Source organism: Aedes albopictus, chromosome 1 (assembly GCF_035046485.1).
Source record: "Aedes albopictus strain Foshan chromosome 1, AalbF5, whole genome shotgun sequence".
Classification (NCBI taxonomy): Eukaryota; Metazoa; Arthropoda; class Insecta; order Diptera; family Culicidae; genus Aedes; species Aedes albopictus.
Genome location: NC_085136.1, coordinates 110007830 through 110026271, shown reverse-complemented (window position 1 = coordinate 110026271; position 18442 = coordinate 110007830). Strand labels below are relative to the sequence as shown.

Genomic DNA, 18442 nt, shown 5'->3' with positions numbered 1-18442 from the left:
GTGGTCTGCGGCCCCCTGGGGGGACGCGAAGCTAGTCCAGGGGGGCCGCGATGTTACCAAAAAAAATTGTTCAATTTTTATTGAATTTTGTGCAAATTATACTAATTTTTAATTTTGTATACCGCCACCCCCAAAAGCCACAATTTGAGGAACAATTCTTCAGTATAAAACGCCTTCAGAGACAAAAAATTTTCGGCTGCGCCGCTATTTTTCAGCTACGACTCAAATTGAATGTAGGGTCTTGTACCATTTGGGCAGGTGTACCTATTTTGGGCACTTGCCGCTATAACCCAATCAATTTCAAACCGATTGATTTGAGTTTTTGTATAGAGTTAGATACTGTACGTGCCTAAGGTAGTAAGCTGGGCGCGCGGATGGACGTGTTTTCGATAAGCTGTCACGCTTTTGCTCATCTCCGCTGAAAACTCAATTCGGCCGGTGAAAAGATTCCGCGTGTGATACCATAGAAGATTGGTGAGGAACTCGTTCCCTGTGACAGTGATTATGTGCGGCAAATTGATAGTGTCGGTTTATGAAGACACTTAATTGTATATTTTTTTGATAAACATGGCTGTTTTTACATGAAATCTGAAAAGTTAAAAGCGCGGTTTACCCTGTCGCGTTTTTTCTCGTTCCGTGCACCTTTCGATGCAACCGGCAAAGTAGTGGAAGGGCTGAGTGCAAGTTATGTTTTACACAATCTACTTTTTTTTTGAAGGAATGCATTATTTCCGTGTCAAAGTTTCATAATTGATCGTGCATTTCACGTTTAGCTGATGCTGCACGTACGGATCGTGGATTTCAGTAGTGATAAAAGTGGCTGAAGAAAATGTTTGTTCTCTTTGCGGTGGTGCGAATAAATTAGTCTTCCCTTTGACGTTCACAAATTATGCCACGACACATGGTGCTCAAAATGCAATCCGGATGAAAATCTCACGTGTTTTTGGAATAAGGCTCAAGCGTCTATCATCAAGTTATCCTTGAAAGAGACAGTTTGATCTATCCACTGGACGTCACTGAAGCAGAGAAAATCACCACTCAAGCGAATCTAACAAAGCGATGGACCATATGGATTTGGTGAGAAGTTTTCATGCTATTTATTTATGTTCATTTTATATACATCTAAATATTTTACTAAATGTATCTCGGAGCGTTTGGTACGGTATGTCCACGCATCCTCCCTCCCCTGTAGATTCAAGAAGTGATTCGATCTTGAAATAGTTCGAAACATTTCAATGAATCACCTTTGCGGTGAACGCTGCGCAGTAGGCCTGGCCGCTTTGACGCTTGTATCATATCTTCGATATGCTGCAAGCATCAATATTGACAAGAAAAATAATCGGCGTAATCTAATCCGATTGTTTTCCAGGATGCTTTCTTGTACTGGCTGCGTATGTGTTAGATTAGATTAGATTAGATTAGAGTTAGATACTGTACGTGCCTAACTCAGTACAAAAATTCGAATCAATCCGTTTGAAATTGACTTAGTTATAGCGGCAAGTGCCTAAAATAGGTGCACCTGCCTAAATGGTACAAGACCCTACATGACTTCATTGTTTGCGAAATGTGAGTATCGAATAAAAAAGAAGAGGTTTTTCTGGCTATGTCACTGTACCCTAAAACTCGGTTTAGATAATCTAATTCATATTTTTTCTAAACATTTTCAGTGAGCCCCCGATGTTTTGACAACATTCAAAGGGGGTCGCCATCTCAAAAAGGTTGGGAACCCCTGTTTTAAAGCATATGTTCGTTTGAAATTTACATGCATCTGCTATAAATCATACTATTTTAGTTGGCTATAATTGATACAAATTTGGGCTTGATTGGATAACTCTACGTGAAGTTGAAATGTTTCTAGTAAAATTCTTCTAATTTCACTGCAGTCCAATAAACTTCTATATCTTAGGGTTAAGTTAACCAAATTTAATGAAATTTTGAAAACGTATGACTAATAGATTGGTCTTTGTTTACCATTTGACCTGACTCAAACTTGTCTGAAGAGAAAAAAGTTATAGCTCGTTGAATACATTTTTAGAAATTCTAATCATTTGCAACCTATTTGTAACCTATTTGTAACTAAATTTGTAACTAGCACCGCCTATAGATGAAATTTTGCATCATCAAACTGTAAGCTCTTAACTTACCAAACAGTTTTGCCGTGGAAATCGTCTTTCTAAGTAATCAGCGTCCTGAGATTAAAAAAATATATAGGCTCTTTAGCGCCACCTCTTAGTGAAATTTCGAATAAAATGGCCTATCAACTGTTAGTCCTCGACCAGCTTAATAGTATTGCCGAGTACACCAACACTCGACTCCAAGTAATTGAAACCCTGAGATATATGGGTGGGAAATTGTGTTATTGTTGTGTCCGTTTGTCTCTGATATCACAAGATGTGATGTCTCTTTGCTTTTTTTTGGGATCCACTGGTATGTGTTTGGTTTATCAAAATATTTGAACAGCCCCCTGTGAACACTCTGCGTGTGCACTGAGTGGTGTTTCTTTTTCTGAGTGCGCGCAGAAACTGTACACTGGGATTATGACTTGCAGGCTCTTATTGTGCTATATAAGATACATATACAAATTGCATGCCCACTGACGCCACCTATGAGCAAAATTCAGAGTCAAACGACTCATCATTTATAAGTTCTTGCAACTTATTTGCAGAATCTTCAATTTTACTAAATAATCTGAATCCTGACATAAAAATGATTTAAAATATGTATGCTTACTAGCGTCATCTAGTGACAGAGGTTCGAGGTTATCTGTAAAATCTTGACATACCAAACATCTTTGCTGACGATAGTAGAGGCGGTAAGAGAGTTTTTAGGACCCTGGAATATTTGAAGTATTAAATTAGCATACTCAGTGGCGTAACCTATGTGTGGATTTCCGAATCAAATTTTGAATCATTTGTAAGTTCCTGACCTATGAAACAACTTTGCCAAACACATCATCTTTCTATGTGATCAGGATCTTGAGATATATTAGATGTAAAATTTGCATGGTCACTAGCGCCACCTATGTGTGAAGTTTTAAATCAAACGGCCCATCATCTGGAAGTAATTGACAGACACGACAACTTTCTCGAAGGCGTCATCTTTCTAAGTGATAAGGATCCAGTGATATATGAGATACAAAATTTACATGCTCACTAGCACCACCTAGTGGTGGAATTTCGAATCAGTCGGTCCATTATCTGTAAGCGCTCGACTTACTGAGCAACTTTCCCGAAGACGTGACACTTCTACAAGCTCTAGATCCACGGTTCCCAACCTTGGCTCTCGCGACCCCCCAGGCTGTCGTCACTGCGCTTTTCGTAAAACAATCGAAGCGTGCCTGCAAGCGGTTGGGGGGTCGCGAAACGAAGGTTGGGAAGCTATGCTCTAGATCTTCCGATAATTTCGTTTCAAGACAATATATTACTAAATTGTTTATGCCATATAGCGCCATCTAGTAAGAAAATTTCGAATTAATCAATTCTCCGCCAGATGGTGCATGACTTGCCGAACAAACTTGCCGAATATTCTAAAACATTAGAATCAAAGGATATAGAGAATTCAATTTAGGGTCCAAATGGACCCCAGGTATACAAAATCACCCGGTTCAACTTTGACATGGAATAAAAATCAAAGTATTCTATGAAATCAACTTTATTTTTGCTTAAATAATAAAACTAGGTCTAGTTTGAAGGTATTGAAAAAATAAAGTCAATATGTTGAATCTATGACAAAAGGTCGAAACACATAAGGTCGAAGGACAAAAGGTCGAATGGACAAAAGGTCGAATTGACAAAAGGTCGAATAGATAAAAGGTCGAATGGACAAAAGGTCGAATGGACAAAAGGTTGAAAAGAGCAAAAAGGTTAAATAAATTAAATGATTTTTTAAATTTTGGGGTGTTTTAGAAAATTTTGGAAAATCGTGAATCTTCATCTAGCGTTTTCCGGGAAAATAGTCCACTATAATTTTGTTGAATTCCAAATATGTTTATATATCCACGACCTCTAGCTCTGGGAAATTTTCATTGAAATCGGAGACCCTTCGGCCCAAACTGTTCGGTAATAAAAAAAATCCTCTTTAGCCTCGGTCAGTCGGAGCTGTTGAATTGGCTCTGTTTGTATGCTTGTTGTGCTGCCAATCCGAAGGTTTTTGGTTCGATTCTGAAAGAAGGCATGTTTAATTTTAGCATTTTTTTCTGATCAGCTATTACAATGAGTCTGATTATTCGTTCGTCCGCCCTGTCCGGTGCAAGCAACTCAACGAAAATGACAATAAAAAGAAACAGCAAAACTTTTTCGTCGCGGCCAGCAAACTGGCCGTTACCCGTAGTCGTTGGTGATTCTGCTTCAGCTCCGATGACTATTATCAACCCTGCCTACACAAGTTCGTTGTGGAATTCATCCTCGTTCCTTAAATAGTTTCTTCTGGGAATTCCCCAGTTTTTTTGTTATGCTCCTGAAATTCTCCCAGTAGTTCCTTCAGGAGCTCCTCAAGTCGTTACTTTAGGGTGTAACCCGACAGCCTTACGAGTTTCCCGGATGATAGTTAAATGGCTTAAGCGCCACTCCTTACGGAGACCATTTACCGTTTTTAAGGTTGCCCGACCTGGTGAGACCCTTTTAGGGGAGGGTAAAAGTTTTCCCAAAATGATTGGGCGGGAAACGAGTTGGCTGATCAAGGGAACAGGGTGCTTTACGACTGGGAAGTCGTGGAAAAACTAGAAATTAATGTGCGGCAAGGTGATTTCCGCCGAGGACAAAAATGGGTTTCGCGATGGTTATCATCACTGGAAGACTTTACTTCAAATATTCAATTCGGCCACAAAAGAAAGGAGAATATCCTTGGTTGGTTAACAGGGCCAACCTCCCCAGAAAAATTACTTAAAAAGAACCAAAAACGACCGAAAATGCGAAAATGCCTCTAAATCTACCGCTTCAGACTTCTCCCATTAGTGTTCAAATACATTGGTGTTGCAGTGTAACTAAAACCCATTTATTGGAACCAATTCAGCATCTTATCTATATTTACACTCCTGCTTTATCGACATCGAATTCACGTGTACTTATTCTAGGCCTATTCTACTTCATTCCCCTCTCACTCACTAGCTCAAGTTCATTTGTGCGGTACTCAAAAAATGTGCGGTGCGGTGTTCATTTGCCAAGGGCAAGTCAAATTTTATGCTGCAGTGCAGCCTACTGCCGGGCGCTTACGCGTATGGCTAACGGTAGAGGCTAATTTGCAGCGGCCACGCTAGCTAGATTGGCTAAGGCTAGGGCAAGATCTCACCATGCGCATGGGAAAAGAAAAGCATGCATGCTACTTACAGTTTGTACGCTGTACTTCGTGGGGGCATTTGCGGCTACGGTGCAATTCTGCGCGCGTGCAACACGCGCTCTCCCGTTGACTCCTGGTGGGAATCTCCTACTCGACTATGCTGCTGTGGCCGTTCTCAAACGGCGCCTCCCACGGGGATCTGTGGTCTTCTCGACGGGGTACGGCCGTCGCACCGACGATCGTCACCGCCGGTGGTGTAGTGGACTCGGTCGTGCTTGCCACGCTGGTCGTCGCCGGATCGAATCCGATCGCAAAAACTTTTTGGACGTAGGTTTCCACTCGGGACACTCTCGTTGATGGAAATGGCCGGCTCAAAGCCAGACCCGTTGCTACTGCCCTGCCTAGGGCGCGGGAATAACGTGCGCTGCCCTCTCCGGCCACGTGTACCGCCGGGTACACGTCTTCGTAGCAGGAAGGCGGGACGAAAACGGTCGTTCTTAAAACGTGGGGGTGGTGGTGTGCCGGGCTTCCGCAACTTGCCACAAATCTAACAAAAAGACACCAATGCCGGGTATTGAACACCGCACGTGATACTACTATGCACATATGCCTTACCGCTTTATCCGCAAGTCTACGCTCGCACCAGAAAACCGCCAAAATCGCACTATGCACTATCTGCCTAGCTAAACTAACTGTGTAGAGGGAAATTAAATGGGATAATCTAAATTAGCAAATCTTGAAGCACTTTCACACTTTACTAAGTTCACCTTCTTGAACACACCACGGCGCGAATTACTGCTCGGACCGTTCTCGACTCTTCCGCGGACCTGAACGAAGTGATCGAGTAAAGTCTCAAGGTCCTCAGATAAAGCGCGAGTTCTAAAAATATTCGTCCCCGGATATTACGTGAAATTAACGAAGTTAATTTCGCGAAGAACTAAAATTCGCCTTCACGCACACCAAAATCCTGAATTGTCGGGAGAAAGCATCCCCTTTCCCCAAAGTTGATCCGAGCTTCCAATTCATTGCCCACCCGAAGATATTCAAAGGCAGGTCGGGTCAACGATACTTGAAAAGAACTTGGACAGGTCGATGCCCGTAGATCATCACATGGTCGCTTGGCTAAAGGTTTCTAATTTGGCGCCAGAGATCTCTCAGGAACTCATTTAGTTTGTGGTCTGCGGTGTGTGGCAAGGGAGCTCAGTGAGTTCTACGCTACTCAGTTACTCAAATTCAAATCTCGATTCAAATACTGATTTCAAGGGGTAATTCAATAGCAATTTATTTATCTCTGGTGGTCTGTACAACTTTTATTTCAATTAATTCATGGTACTGTTACATCATTCCTTACTAAATTTTCGAAAATTTGATTGATAACGAAAATGGATTTTCGATACTCAATCAAATTTTCGAAGGTCATTTGTTTGATTTTATAATCTCTTAACTTCTGGGGTCATATGGTTTCATCGTCTCGAAAGACTCTTCCTCAATTTTCAGAGCACAATCCGTTGACTGCGTCTGCTACTGACCATCAGCGTTTTTCAACTCCGGTCTCCAGCAGAAATTCAAGAGAAAATAAAATACAATTACTAAAAAAAACTTTACAAACTATTTACAGGAAAAACTATATACAAAAAAAAGTACTGGTTTGGAAATATTGGTCTTGATCAAGCAAATAAACAAACGGAAATTATCGGTCAGATCGTTGGCAGCACATTCTTACTCAAAAAAATCAAGAAAACAAAATCATCAAAATATAGCGAAAAATTTAAAAAAAAATCATGACAAACAGACATAAACTTAAAAAGAAATCTTCACCAACCTCGGTATATCAACCAAGCAACGAGTGAGAATTCTCGGTAACTATCACCGTAGTGAAAAATAAACTGGCAAAGAATATCTGCATCCAACCTCAGGCTTTCCCCAAGAATTGCGGATACAATAGACTTTACCTTGAAAGTGGGGTCTGTTTCAATTTACGGACAATTACCCAGAAATCTATCCGAAAACTATCATCCATATCATTGAAACTCAAAAACGTAAACGCTAGAACATTTCTGACCATCAGTGTTTAACACCGATAACGAAATTATTCTTTAAACATGAAACACAAAAATTTTCCATTCAAGCACCCCTCGTATACGCGAAACATTCATCCATGCATTCATTTCATTCATACCTAGTCACTCACTCATGCCAACGTCGTGCACCCTTCGCGAGAACCAAAACAAAGTTTGACAGTTCGTCGCGGAACAAAATCGTCGCGGTACGGAAAAATATCGGAAAATGTAGTGAAATTCGGTTGAAAACGGTCGAAAAAGTGATGAAAAACGGGTGAAACTGTGTTTTAGTGCTGTGCCAATATCGGAGGGAAGAGAAAATTTATCGTTCTTTGGTGGGTGTTGAGTTAAATGCGTATTTTCGTGTTTTTCTATTTCGTTCGCAGCTGCCGCTCGCGGGGGCGGTGCAGCCACCAACTTGAACTGTTGTGGACGGAAAGAACCTGGCTGGGGATAATTGGACTGGAAGTTATTGCGGAAGAAGCACGCTCCAATACGGTTCCGGAAAGCGGACGCCACGGATCGCACGGGAGGAAAAACTACGAACAAATGATGATTGGATGAATGGATGGAGAAAAAAAACGACCAAAACAAACGATGTTCGGAAGCCGGTAAAGCAGAACTACTATGGAAGAAGGATTGGAACTGAAAACAAACTGACGATAATGCAGAAAATTAAATAAAATCAACGAAAAATGCATCGAGTTCAACTGGGAGAGGAGATTCGACTAATGAAAAAGGTAAATTATTGTTCTAATTATCAAAACTCACTTTTAAAAGAAAATTACTAATGCCACCATTCGACTTTTAGGTACAAAAAAAACCCACAATCGAAGGATGAGATGCCATAATGACGGAACTGATGAATTTCTTCGAAAAAAATGGACTAAAACTAAGGAAATCCAAGGAAAATCGTGAGTGAATTCATTCATATTAACTAACCTAATCTAAGTACTAATCTAGCTATAATTCAGGGCGAAGCGTAGGACTTATACTAACTAACTAATCTAACTATTTACAAAGGGATATTTACAAGGGAATATTTACAGTGAAACGCTTCGTTTCATGTCCGATTTGGACGAAAATTGTGTCTACCCGTAGTTGGTCTTTTTAGGGGACTTGTCCTCATTGTCACTCGATTGAGATTGTACATAGCTTGTTAAATTTTGAAAACTTTTGTCGATTTCGGAGTTTCCTCTCAAGTACTCTTGGTCAGGTTGTTGTTCATCACTTGCTCATCCCTTTTAGACCTCCACTACTAAAATTAAAGAAATCATCACCGGTGCTCGCTTTATGCCGTCGTGGTGATCCACTACTTAGGACAGGTCATCGCCCCGGCTCTTTCTTGCCTTCATGGAGTATACTGTTGTTGACGGGTGTCATCACAAGCTGATGAACAATGCCAACAACTTTACCCTACCATTTTCCTTGATCGGTTTCGACTCCTTTTCGAAGAAAATTTGCCCCGTAGGTGTTTTGTTTGGATTTCGTACTCATCGTAATCATTGTTGCTCTTGAAGAGGCACATAGCTTAAGGTAAATATTTTTAGTTTGGATGAGACGATACATTCAGCTTTTTAAGCTGGTCGGCATAAAATACCCCAATCCGTTTTCCTGCATTATCTTCAAGCTCATACGTGTGGGTGCCCAGGACTTTCCGTATCACACAGGGTTCAAATTTAGGGGCGAGTTTCTTACAGAAACCTTTCCCCTTATCTGACAAATCAAATGTTTTCTTGAGAACCCTCTCTCCAGCAACGTAACGTGGGCAACTAGCATTTGAACGCAGATTGTAGCTTCTTTCATGCCTTCGATAGGCTGCCGCAAGGTTCGCTTTAACTTCCTCAAACAGTTTTTTCCTTGACGCAGCTATCTCTGTCTCATCCTTTTGGTCAGCTTTGGTGAAGTCCCGCATTTGGGCGTATTCCCTTCCATCCGAAACTTGATTTCGACCAAATACGACAAAATAGGGACTATATTTTGTAGAGTCGTGGACCGCTGTGCGGATTGCATTCGCAATCGCCTGGATGTCATCAGCCCAATGTTTATGCTCCTTCTTCAGGGTCGCTCTAATAGCTGTGGTGATGACCCTATTCACCCGCTCTGTGTTGTTTACCTGCGGGTGATAGGCAGGAGTCAACCAGTGGTTTACGTTGTATTCCTGCAGTAGGGCTTTGAACGCTTTCGATACAAATTGTGTACCGTTGTCTGTGAGTATGATCTCAGGGACTCCAAATAACCTGAAGATCATATTCTCAACGAATTCGATAAGTGGTTCCGCTTTCGCTTCCCGAAATGGCTGGACAAGCACAAACTTACTAAAAACGTCCGTCGCTACCAATAAGCAAGTGCTTCGCTTCTTTCCCGATACCGGTAGTGGCCCTATAAAGTCCAGTGTGACAAATTGCCAGGGATATTCCACTGGTTTTTGGGAACCCATTGGAGGGGTCACATTTTTGTTCCCTGACTTGCTCGTTTGGCAAGTTAAACATTCTCTGCAAATTTTCCTAATTTGTTGATTCATCCTTGGCCAAAAGAATCGCTCTTTGACCGCCGCAACTGTTTTCTCGAACCCAAAGTGGGCTTTTTCATGTTCCTGTCGAACGATAGGGACCCTTTCCGCATCTGTCGGTAGACGCTTCCATAAGAATCGTGGATCCTTCTGACGACTGGAGTTCTTAACGTATTTAAAAATCTGTCCATCTATCACCCGATACTCGCCGTGACGTACGGGATCGGCCTGGATGTTTGCCGCAAGTTCTTCGTAATTTGGGTCCGGTTGAACAACCATTAACGACTCGATCGATCTTGACAGGCAGTCTGCCGTTATATTATTTTTGCCTTTACGATATTCTAGCTCGATGTCGTATGATTGAATACGGAGGGCCCAGCGCAACAGCTTCGAGTTTCCCGATTCTGCTCCTATCTTAAATAGCCACAGTAAGCTTCTTGCGTCCGTGACTACCTTAAATCTCGTCCCTTCCACGTAATGACGGAAATTATCGATCGCTAACAGAACGCCTAAGCATTCTTTCTCCACTGCGGAGTACTTTCTCTGAGTAGAGCTAAGCTTTTTGCTAAAATATCCGACTACCCTAGTTTCGCCTTCTTGGTTCTGAACTAAGGCAGCTCCCACTGCGTTTTCTGAAGCATCGGATTCAATGACGAAAGGTTTGGTGAAGTCGGGGTTCGCCAAAATTGGCGCTGAGGTTAGCACTGACTTGAGTTCCGTAAAAGCGACCTCTGCCTCCTCGGTCCACGTAAACTTCTTCTTCTCCTTTTTCAACAAGTCCGTTATCGGCGCTGTGATTCTGCTGTATTCTTGAATGAATCTCTGGTAGAAACCAGCTAGACCCATTAGTCTTCTAATGTCCTTAACAGATTTTGGCCGGGCGTAATCCAGAATGGGCTGGATTCTCGAACGGTCAATGGAAACTCCCCTTTCCGTCAAAAGATAACCTAGGTACATAACTTTTTTCCTGCAAAAACGTGATTTTTCTAAGGAAATTGTAAGCTGAGCTTTCCTGAGACGTTCTGCGACGATGCCAAGTAACCGGAGGTGTTCGTCTAGACTTTCAGTGGCGATAACGATGTCATCGAGATAAACAAATACAAAAGGCTGCAGATCGAATCCAATGACTTTGTTCATCAAACGGCACATCGTAAATGGCGCGTTTGTGAGCCCGAACGGGCATACCTTAAATCGAAACAGGCCTTTTGATGTGCGGAATGCGGTGTAGTTTCTGCATTCCTCTTTTAATGGTATTTGAAAATACGCATCTTTTAAGTCGATGATTGAATAGTATTTTGCATGGCCTAGCCTGTGAAAAATATCTTGCATATTTTGCATGGGGTATGCATCTTTTACTGTCATGGCATTGATGCGCCGCGAGTCTAGACAGACTCTAATCTTACCGTTGGACTTTCGCACCGGTACAAGAGGGTTGGTCCATTCACTAAAACATTCTTCAATCGCATCCAGTTGTTTAAAACGCTCAATCTCATCGTCGATTTCTTTCTGAATGAAAGGTGAGCATTTGTACACCGGTTGGTTTCTAGGCTTAGCGTCCTCTTTGAGAATGATCTCATGTTGAATGAGGTCTGTTCGTCCTAGTTTTCCAGGTGCTGTGAATTCAAATAGTTTGATCGTTTCGATCAGTTTTTGTCTGTCGCTTTCTAATAGTTCATGTTCTGTTTCTATATTATCTGGAACTGGTTCTGGAGGTACGTCGAAAGCCGGTATATCCAGGGTTTCGTCCGGTTCCTTTTCGTCCACTTTCGGTAATTCAGTCGTCGGTTCGATGTTGAAGACAATATGCGCTCGGTCAGATGCATCTAGGGTCTCAATCTTCTCGGGACCGTTGCCGACATCGATCATGGGCTTAATGCCGAACGATTCCCAAAAATCTGCCCCTAGAATGAGTGATCTCGATATTTGAGGAACGATAATAGTGGGTACCACCTTAGTTATACCCTTATACGAGAAAGGAATATTCAAGTAACCTAAGCACTTGTATTCCGTTCCATCTGCTGTGCTCACTCGCACCGAAGCTGGAAGAATTCTCAACCCATACAATTCCGCTAACTCTGGTGAATTAATTACGCTTACCCCGGCTCCAGAGTCCAATAGCGCTTCCATTTCCGTCTCGAATACTCTAACCCGGATATGTGGACATTTTGTTATGCTGACTCGTATATGGTGTATTCTGCTTAGAGGATCAAAATCAGTTAATGTTGTCTTTGATTTGGGAACCTGTGTCGCTTCAGGGGTGGTGCGATTCCCACTACCAACTCCCTTGTTTAGTTTCCCTGATCGGTAGAAAATCGATTTGTTGCTGAGCATCGCTCACAGCAACGAATTGTGCGTCCTAAATTCCCGCAGCCATAACAGAAGATTACCTTCGGTTTCCTGCATTCTCTCCAGCTGTGACCTGGTTGCTGGCAGTTCCAACAATTTCGCTGGGCTGTCGAATCCATGTTATCCGCTGTTGGTTGACTGGTTCCTCGCGATTGTTGGAATTGATGTTGTGGTGTCGAAGGTTTGTTCGGTTTTGTCTGACGTGGTCGCATACTGTTGATCGTAGCCGATTCATCGCTATCATGGTCGGATTCCTCCGCCTCCACCGCATTTACCGACCGTCTCGGTTCACCCATCTGATGGAGATTCGGATCCGCTGCGTCGATTCTGTGGTTGAGTTTAACCAGTTGCTGTAGATCTTGAACGTCAACAATAGAGATTTTGGATCGATAGTGTTGGCGCATATTATCCCAGATGACTTCGAACTTCCTTATGTTAGACAACGGTTTTGATAGCATCCGATTTAGTTTTTCAATTTCGGTTACAAACGCGATGAAAGATTCGCCACGTAACTGCTTCCGATCGTGTATCTTCTGCCTGATGCCCTGGTCCTGGTTCGGGTTCCCGAAGCGATACTTAATTAGCCTCTCAAAAGTTTCCCAATCATTCAGTTCGTCCACGAAGGTAAAAAACCAATCGGACGCCGGACCTTCCAGGAGAAGATGGATATCCCTCAACAGTTGTTGATCTGAAACACCCTCTCGTTCCGCAATTTTCTTCAGCTTGTATAAAAAATTTTCGACTGTGACTGACCTTGAGTCACCTGAAAATCTCAACTTCCATTTCTCAACGCGATTAATGTGATCCCTGATCCCATCTTCCCGTCTACGTTCCACCCGATTTATCCGCCTTCCTACACTTCTCCTACTTCCTTCACTCACCCGCGATTCCCGTCCGTCCTCTGACTCGTAATGGTCCTGGAATCGTCCCGAGTTCCTTGTTCCTTGTTGTTGATCGCGAGCTACGGCGTAATGTCTGTTGCTCTTCAGATGTCTAAGGTTATCTTCCTCGTCGCTAGAGCCTGAATTGGGTCGTGTGAACAACCCAGAGTTGTGCAATTTCCCTACCGAACGTTCATTTTTCTGGTTCCTTTCCTGATGGACTTCATGTGACTCCCGCTCTAACAACAGCTTAGTTACGCTTTCAAGCATACGCTCTAAGTGGTCTATTTTCTGCTGCATTACCTTTCGATCCTCATCCTCATTTCCAACCTCTGCTGATTTGCTAAGAGCAGCATTCCCAAATTCTCCACCTTGAATCTTTGGTGTTGTTCCTGTATACTTGGGCGTACCCTCAGGCGTACTTGTAGTTTGTTTCTTTTCTGCTACTCGACCAAAAGGAGATTTAACTGTCTCAGTTGGAAGCGCTTGTGCTAAGTCAACCCTATCCGCTTCGTTCAACATGCTATTTATTTGTTGCACAGTTGGAGATGCTGGTGGTCCTACCTTATACTCTTTCATACACTCCCCTATACGACGAATCAAATCCCTTTTTAATTTATTCTCTTCCGGATTTTCTGAAAGGCATCTTTTAGCACGATAGTAATAATGTAGCAAACGTGAAACATATCGCTGCTCAAACCCTCGTTTAAGAGCTTTCACTAGATCCGTTAATCTACCGTCTATGTAATCATATTCTTCCATAATATTATACGACGACGGATAATTTTTCATGTTTTTTGAATCGGACTTGAACAAGGTCCTCAAATGCCTTTGCTTACTTGCAAGATCAACTTCACCAATTTCTTCTCCTAATTCACCTCGAATGTTCGTAATCGACCTCCTCTTGGTTTAAATGTTCAGCATAGGGTAATTTATCCATTTTAATTATTTATTCAACTAATTTTTATACCAAAATCTACCTTTATCCAGTAAGGATTGATGTACCGTATGTTCAAAGCAAATTTAAACAAATTCAACAATTCGAAAAAACAAAATAATATGAAAAAATATACTAAGCAATGAGAATAAAAAAAAAGAAAAAAATGAAAATGAGGGAAAAAACAAAATTATACTAAATTATTATGAAACTAAAAAAATTCTTCACTTCAACAATTCAAATCAATTTGCTCACCAGAAAAATAACAAGTTTTTATATATTTATATACAGTATGACCACAAAAGAGTATCAGTTTTTGCCAATTCTGTTGGGCGCCAAATGTAAACCGACAGCCTTACGAGTTTCCCGGATGATAGTTAAATGGCTTAAGCGCCACTCCTTACGGAGACCATTTACCGTTTTTAAGGTTGCCCGACCTGGTGAGACCCTTTTAGGGGAGGGTAAAAGTTTTCCCAAAATGATTGGGCGGGAAACGAGTTGGCTGATCAAGGGAACAGGGTGCTTTACGACTGGGAAGTCGTGGAAAAACTAGAAATTAATGTGCGGCAAGGTGATTTCCGCCGAGGACAAAAATGGGTTTCGCGATGGTTATCATCACTGGAAGACTTTACTTCAAATATTCAATTCGGCCACAAAAGAAAGGAGAATATCCTTGGTTGGTTAACAGGGCCAACCTCCCCAGAAAAATTACTTAAAAAGAACCAAAAACGACCGAAAATGCGAAAATGCCTCTAAATCTACCGCTTCAGACTTCTCCCATTAGTGTTCAAATACATTGGTGTTGCAGTGTAACTAAAACCCATTTATTGGAACCAATTCAGCATCTTATCTATATTTACACTCCTGCTTTATCGACATCGAATTCACGTGTACTTATTCTAGGCCTATTCTACTTCATTCCCCTCTCACTCACTAGCTCAAGTTCATTTGTGCGGTACTCAAAAAATGTGCGGTGCGGTGTTCATTTGCCAAGGGCAAGTCAAATTTTATGCTGCAGTGCAGCCTACTGCCGGGCGCTTACGCGTATGGCTAACGGTAGAGGCTAATTTGCAGCGGCCACGCTAGCTAGATTGGCTAAGGCTAGGGCAAGATCTCACCATGCGCATGGGAAAAGAAAAGCATGCATGCTACTTACAGTTTGTACGCTGTACTTCGTGGGGGCATTTGCGGCTACGGTGCAATTCTGCGCGCGTGCAACACGCGCTCTCCCGTTGACTCCTGGTGGGAATCTCCTACTCGACTATGCTGCTGTGGCCGTTCTCAAACGGCGCCTCCCACGGGGATCTGTGGTCTTCTCGACGGGGTACGGCCGTCGCACCGACGATCGTCACCGCCGGTGGTGTAGTGGACTCGGTCGTGCTTGCCACGCTGGTCGTCGCCGGATCGAATCCGATCGCAAAAACTTTTTGGACGTAGGTTTCCACTCGGGACACTCTCGTTGATGGAAATGGCCGGCTCAAAGCCAGACCCGTTGCTACTGCCCTGCCTAGGGCGCGGGAATAACGTGCGCTGCCCTCTCCGGCCACGTGTACCGCCGGGTACACGTCTTCGTAGCAGGAAGGCGGGACGAAAACGGTCGTTCTTAAAACGTGGGGGTGGTGGTGTGCCGGGCTTCCGCAACTTGCCACAAATCTAACAAAAAGACACCAATGCCGGGTATTGAACACCGCACGTGATACTACTATGCACATATGCCTTACCGCTTTATCCGCAAGTCTACGCTCGCACCAGAAAACCGCCAAAATCGCACTATGCACTATCTGCCTAGCTAAACTAACTGTGTAGAGGGAAATTAAATGGGATAATCTAAATTAGCAAATCTTGAAGCACTTTCACACTTTACTAAGTTCACCTTCTTGAACACACCACGGCGCGAATTACTGCTCGGACCGTTCTCGACTCTTCCGCGGACCTGAACGAAGTGATCGAGTAAAGTCTCAAGGTCCTCAGATAAAGCGCGAGTTCTAAAAATATTCGTCCCCGGATATTACGTGAAATTAACGAAGTTAATTTCGCGAAGAACTAAAATTCGCCTTCACGCACACCAAAATCCTGAATTGTCGGGAGAAAGCATCCCCTTTCCCCAAAGTTGATCCGAGCTTCCAATTCATTGCCCACCCGAAGATATTCAAAGGCAGGTCGGGTCAACGATACTTGAAAAGAACTTGGACAGGTCGATGCCCGTAGATCATCACATGGTCGCTTGGCTAAAGGTTTCTAATTTGGCGCCAGAGATCTCTCAGGAACTCATTTAGTTTGTGGTCTGCGGTGTGTGGCAAGGGAGCTCAGTGAGTTCTACGCTACTCAGTTACTCAAATTCAAATCTCGATTCAAATACTGATTTCAAGGGGTAATTCAATAGCAATTTATTTATCTCTGGTGGTCTGTACAACTTTTATTTCAATTAATTCATGGTACTGTTACAAGGGATTTCTACAACAGTTTTTTTTTTTTAATTCTTCCAGAAGCACTCTCTGGGTTTCCTCCTAGAGTTCGCCCAGAATTTCTTCTGTGATCCTATTAAGAATTGATTCTAAAATCAATTTCTGAGAATTTCTTAAGAATCTAAACAGAGCTTCTTCCAGAAGTACCCCGGGAAGTCTTTCAGGAGTTCCCCGAGAATTCTTCTAGGAGTACCCGGGTACACCTTCATGACTTCCACAAGAATACTTTCAATAATTAAACGGGATATTAGAAATATTTCTAGAAATTCTCCAAGATCTCCTTCATAATTTTAAAGGAAATTCCTCTACGACAACTCCTTCATAAATGATACCTAAATTCTCACTAGAATTTCGACGAAATTAGTTTTAAGAGTTTAAGATTTCCCCACAAAGTCCTCTAGTAATAATGTCCGGAAACTCATCCAACATTTCTCTAAAAATATTTGCACAAGTTTCTCACAAAAAACCACCCAGAGTTCTCCGGGTTTCCAGTTAGCCTAGTGGTTAAGGCTATGGATCGCCCATCCGGAGACGGCGGGCTCGATTCCCGTTCCGGTCGGGAAAATTTTCTCGACTCCCTGGGCATAGTGCATCATTGTCCTTGCCTCACAATATACAAATTCATGCAATGGCAGGCAAAGAATGCCCTTCAATTAATAACTGTGGAAGTGCTCAAAGAACACTAAGTTGAAGTGAGGCAGGCCAAGTCCCAGTGGGGACGTAGAGCCATAAAGAAGAAGAAGAAGAATAAGAAGTTCCCCGAGTTTCCCTCCAGGAGTGTCCCGAGAATTCCTTCAGGAGTTTCTCGGCGATTTCTCCAGGAGCTGCACGCTAATTCCTCCAAGAATACTCCGGGAATTCCTCCTCCGAAAAAGTTTCCCGGAATTTCCTCCTGAAATTCCAAAGGAATTCTTCCAGGGGTTGCCCAGGAATCCCACAAAAAGTTGCCCGGGTATTCCTATAGCAGTTCCTCGGAAATTCTTTCATTAATACCTCCAGGAGTTCCCCGGCAATTCCTCCAGGAGTTTCCAGGGAATTCCCCCAAATGTTCTCCGAGAATTTCTCTAGGAAGCCACCAGGAATTCCTCCTGGAGTTCATCGAGAATTTTTCCAGAAGTTCCTTGGGAATTCCTTGTGGTTTCGTCCAAAAGTTCGTTGAGAATTCTTCGGAGATTTCGCAGGAATTTCTCCCAGAGTTTTTCGTAGATTCCTTACAAATTCTTCCAAGAGTTCTCCTGGAGGATTTTTTAGGAACTCCGGGAGATATTCCCGAGGAGCTTCTGAATGAATTCTTGTAGAACTTCTACAGGATTTCCCAAGTAACTCGTGAAAAGCTTCCCAAGCATTTTCTAGAAGAAATCCAGGGGAACTCCTGTAGGAACGCCCGAGGAACTTCTGAAGGTATTCGAGGAGCTCCTTGAGAAATTTCCAAAAAACTTTCTAGGGAAATCTTGAAGAGTAATTTCTGAGGAAATTATAAAACAATTTCCTAGAAATTTCTGGAAAAGTTGCCATGGTTCTTCTGGAAACATTGCCGAGGAACTCCTGGAGAGATTCTCGAGGGAGTCCTGGAGAACTTTCCGAGGAATTTCAGAAGAAATCCTAAAGGTATTCCCGTGAAACTCCTGGAGGAATTTCCCAGCAGCTCTTGAGGAAATTTCCGAGGAATTCCTGAAGGAAATCTCGTGGAACTTCTTGAGGTATTCCCGAAAAACTCCTGGAGAAATTTATGAGGAACACCTTTAAGAATGCACATGGAACTTTTGAGAAACTCCTTGATAAATTCCCAAGGCACTTCTGCAGGAATTCCCGGGCAATTCCTGGAAGCATTTCCTGGAAACTTTTGAATGGTTTTCCAGGGAATTCCTGGAATAAATGCCGTGGATCTCCTGAAGAAATTACCGAGGTACTTCTGGAGAAAATCCTGGGGAACTCCTGTATCAGTTCCCGTGGACCTTCTGAAAGTA

The 18442-nt window shown here is 42.7% G+C and overlaps 1 protein-coding gene and 1 long non-coding RNA gene across 3 annotated transcripts in view; both read right to left on the bottom strand.

Moving 5' to 3' along the window:
• Positions 1–18442, bottom strand: part of LOC109433005 (MAL-like protein) — a 141596-nt gene that overhangs the window by 29569 nt on the left and 93585 nt on the right. The window lies entirely within an intron of this gene.
• Positions 15121–16451, bottom strand: LOC134285119 (uncharacterized). Its single transcript, XR_009996156.1, has 3 exons — positions 15884–16451; positions 15732–15808; positions 15121–15663 (listed from the first exon to the last, which is right to left on the bottom strand). It is a non-coding gene; the product is annotated as an uncharacterized LOC134285119 (long non-coding RNA).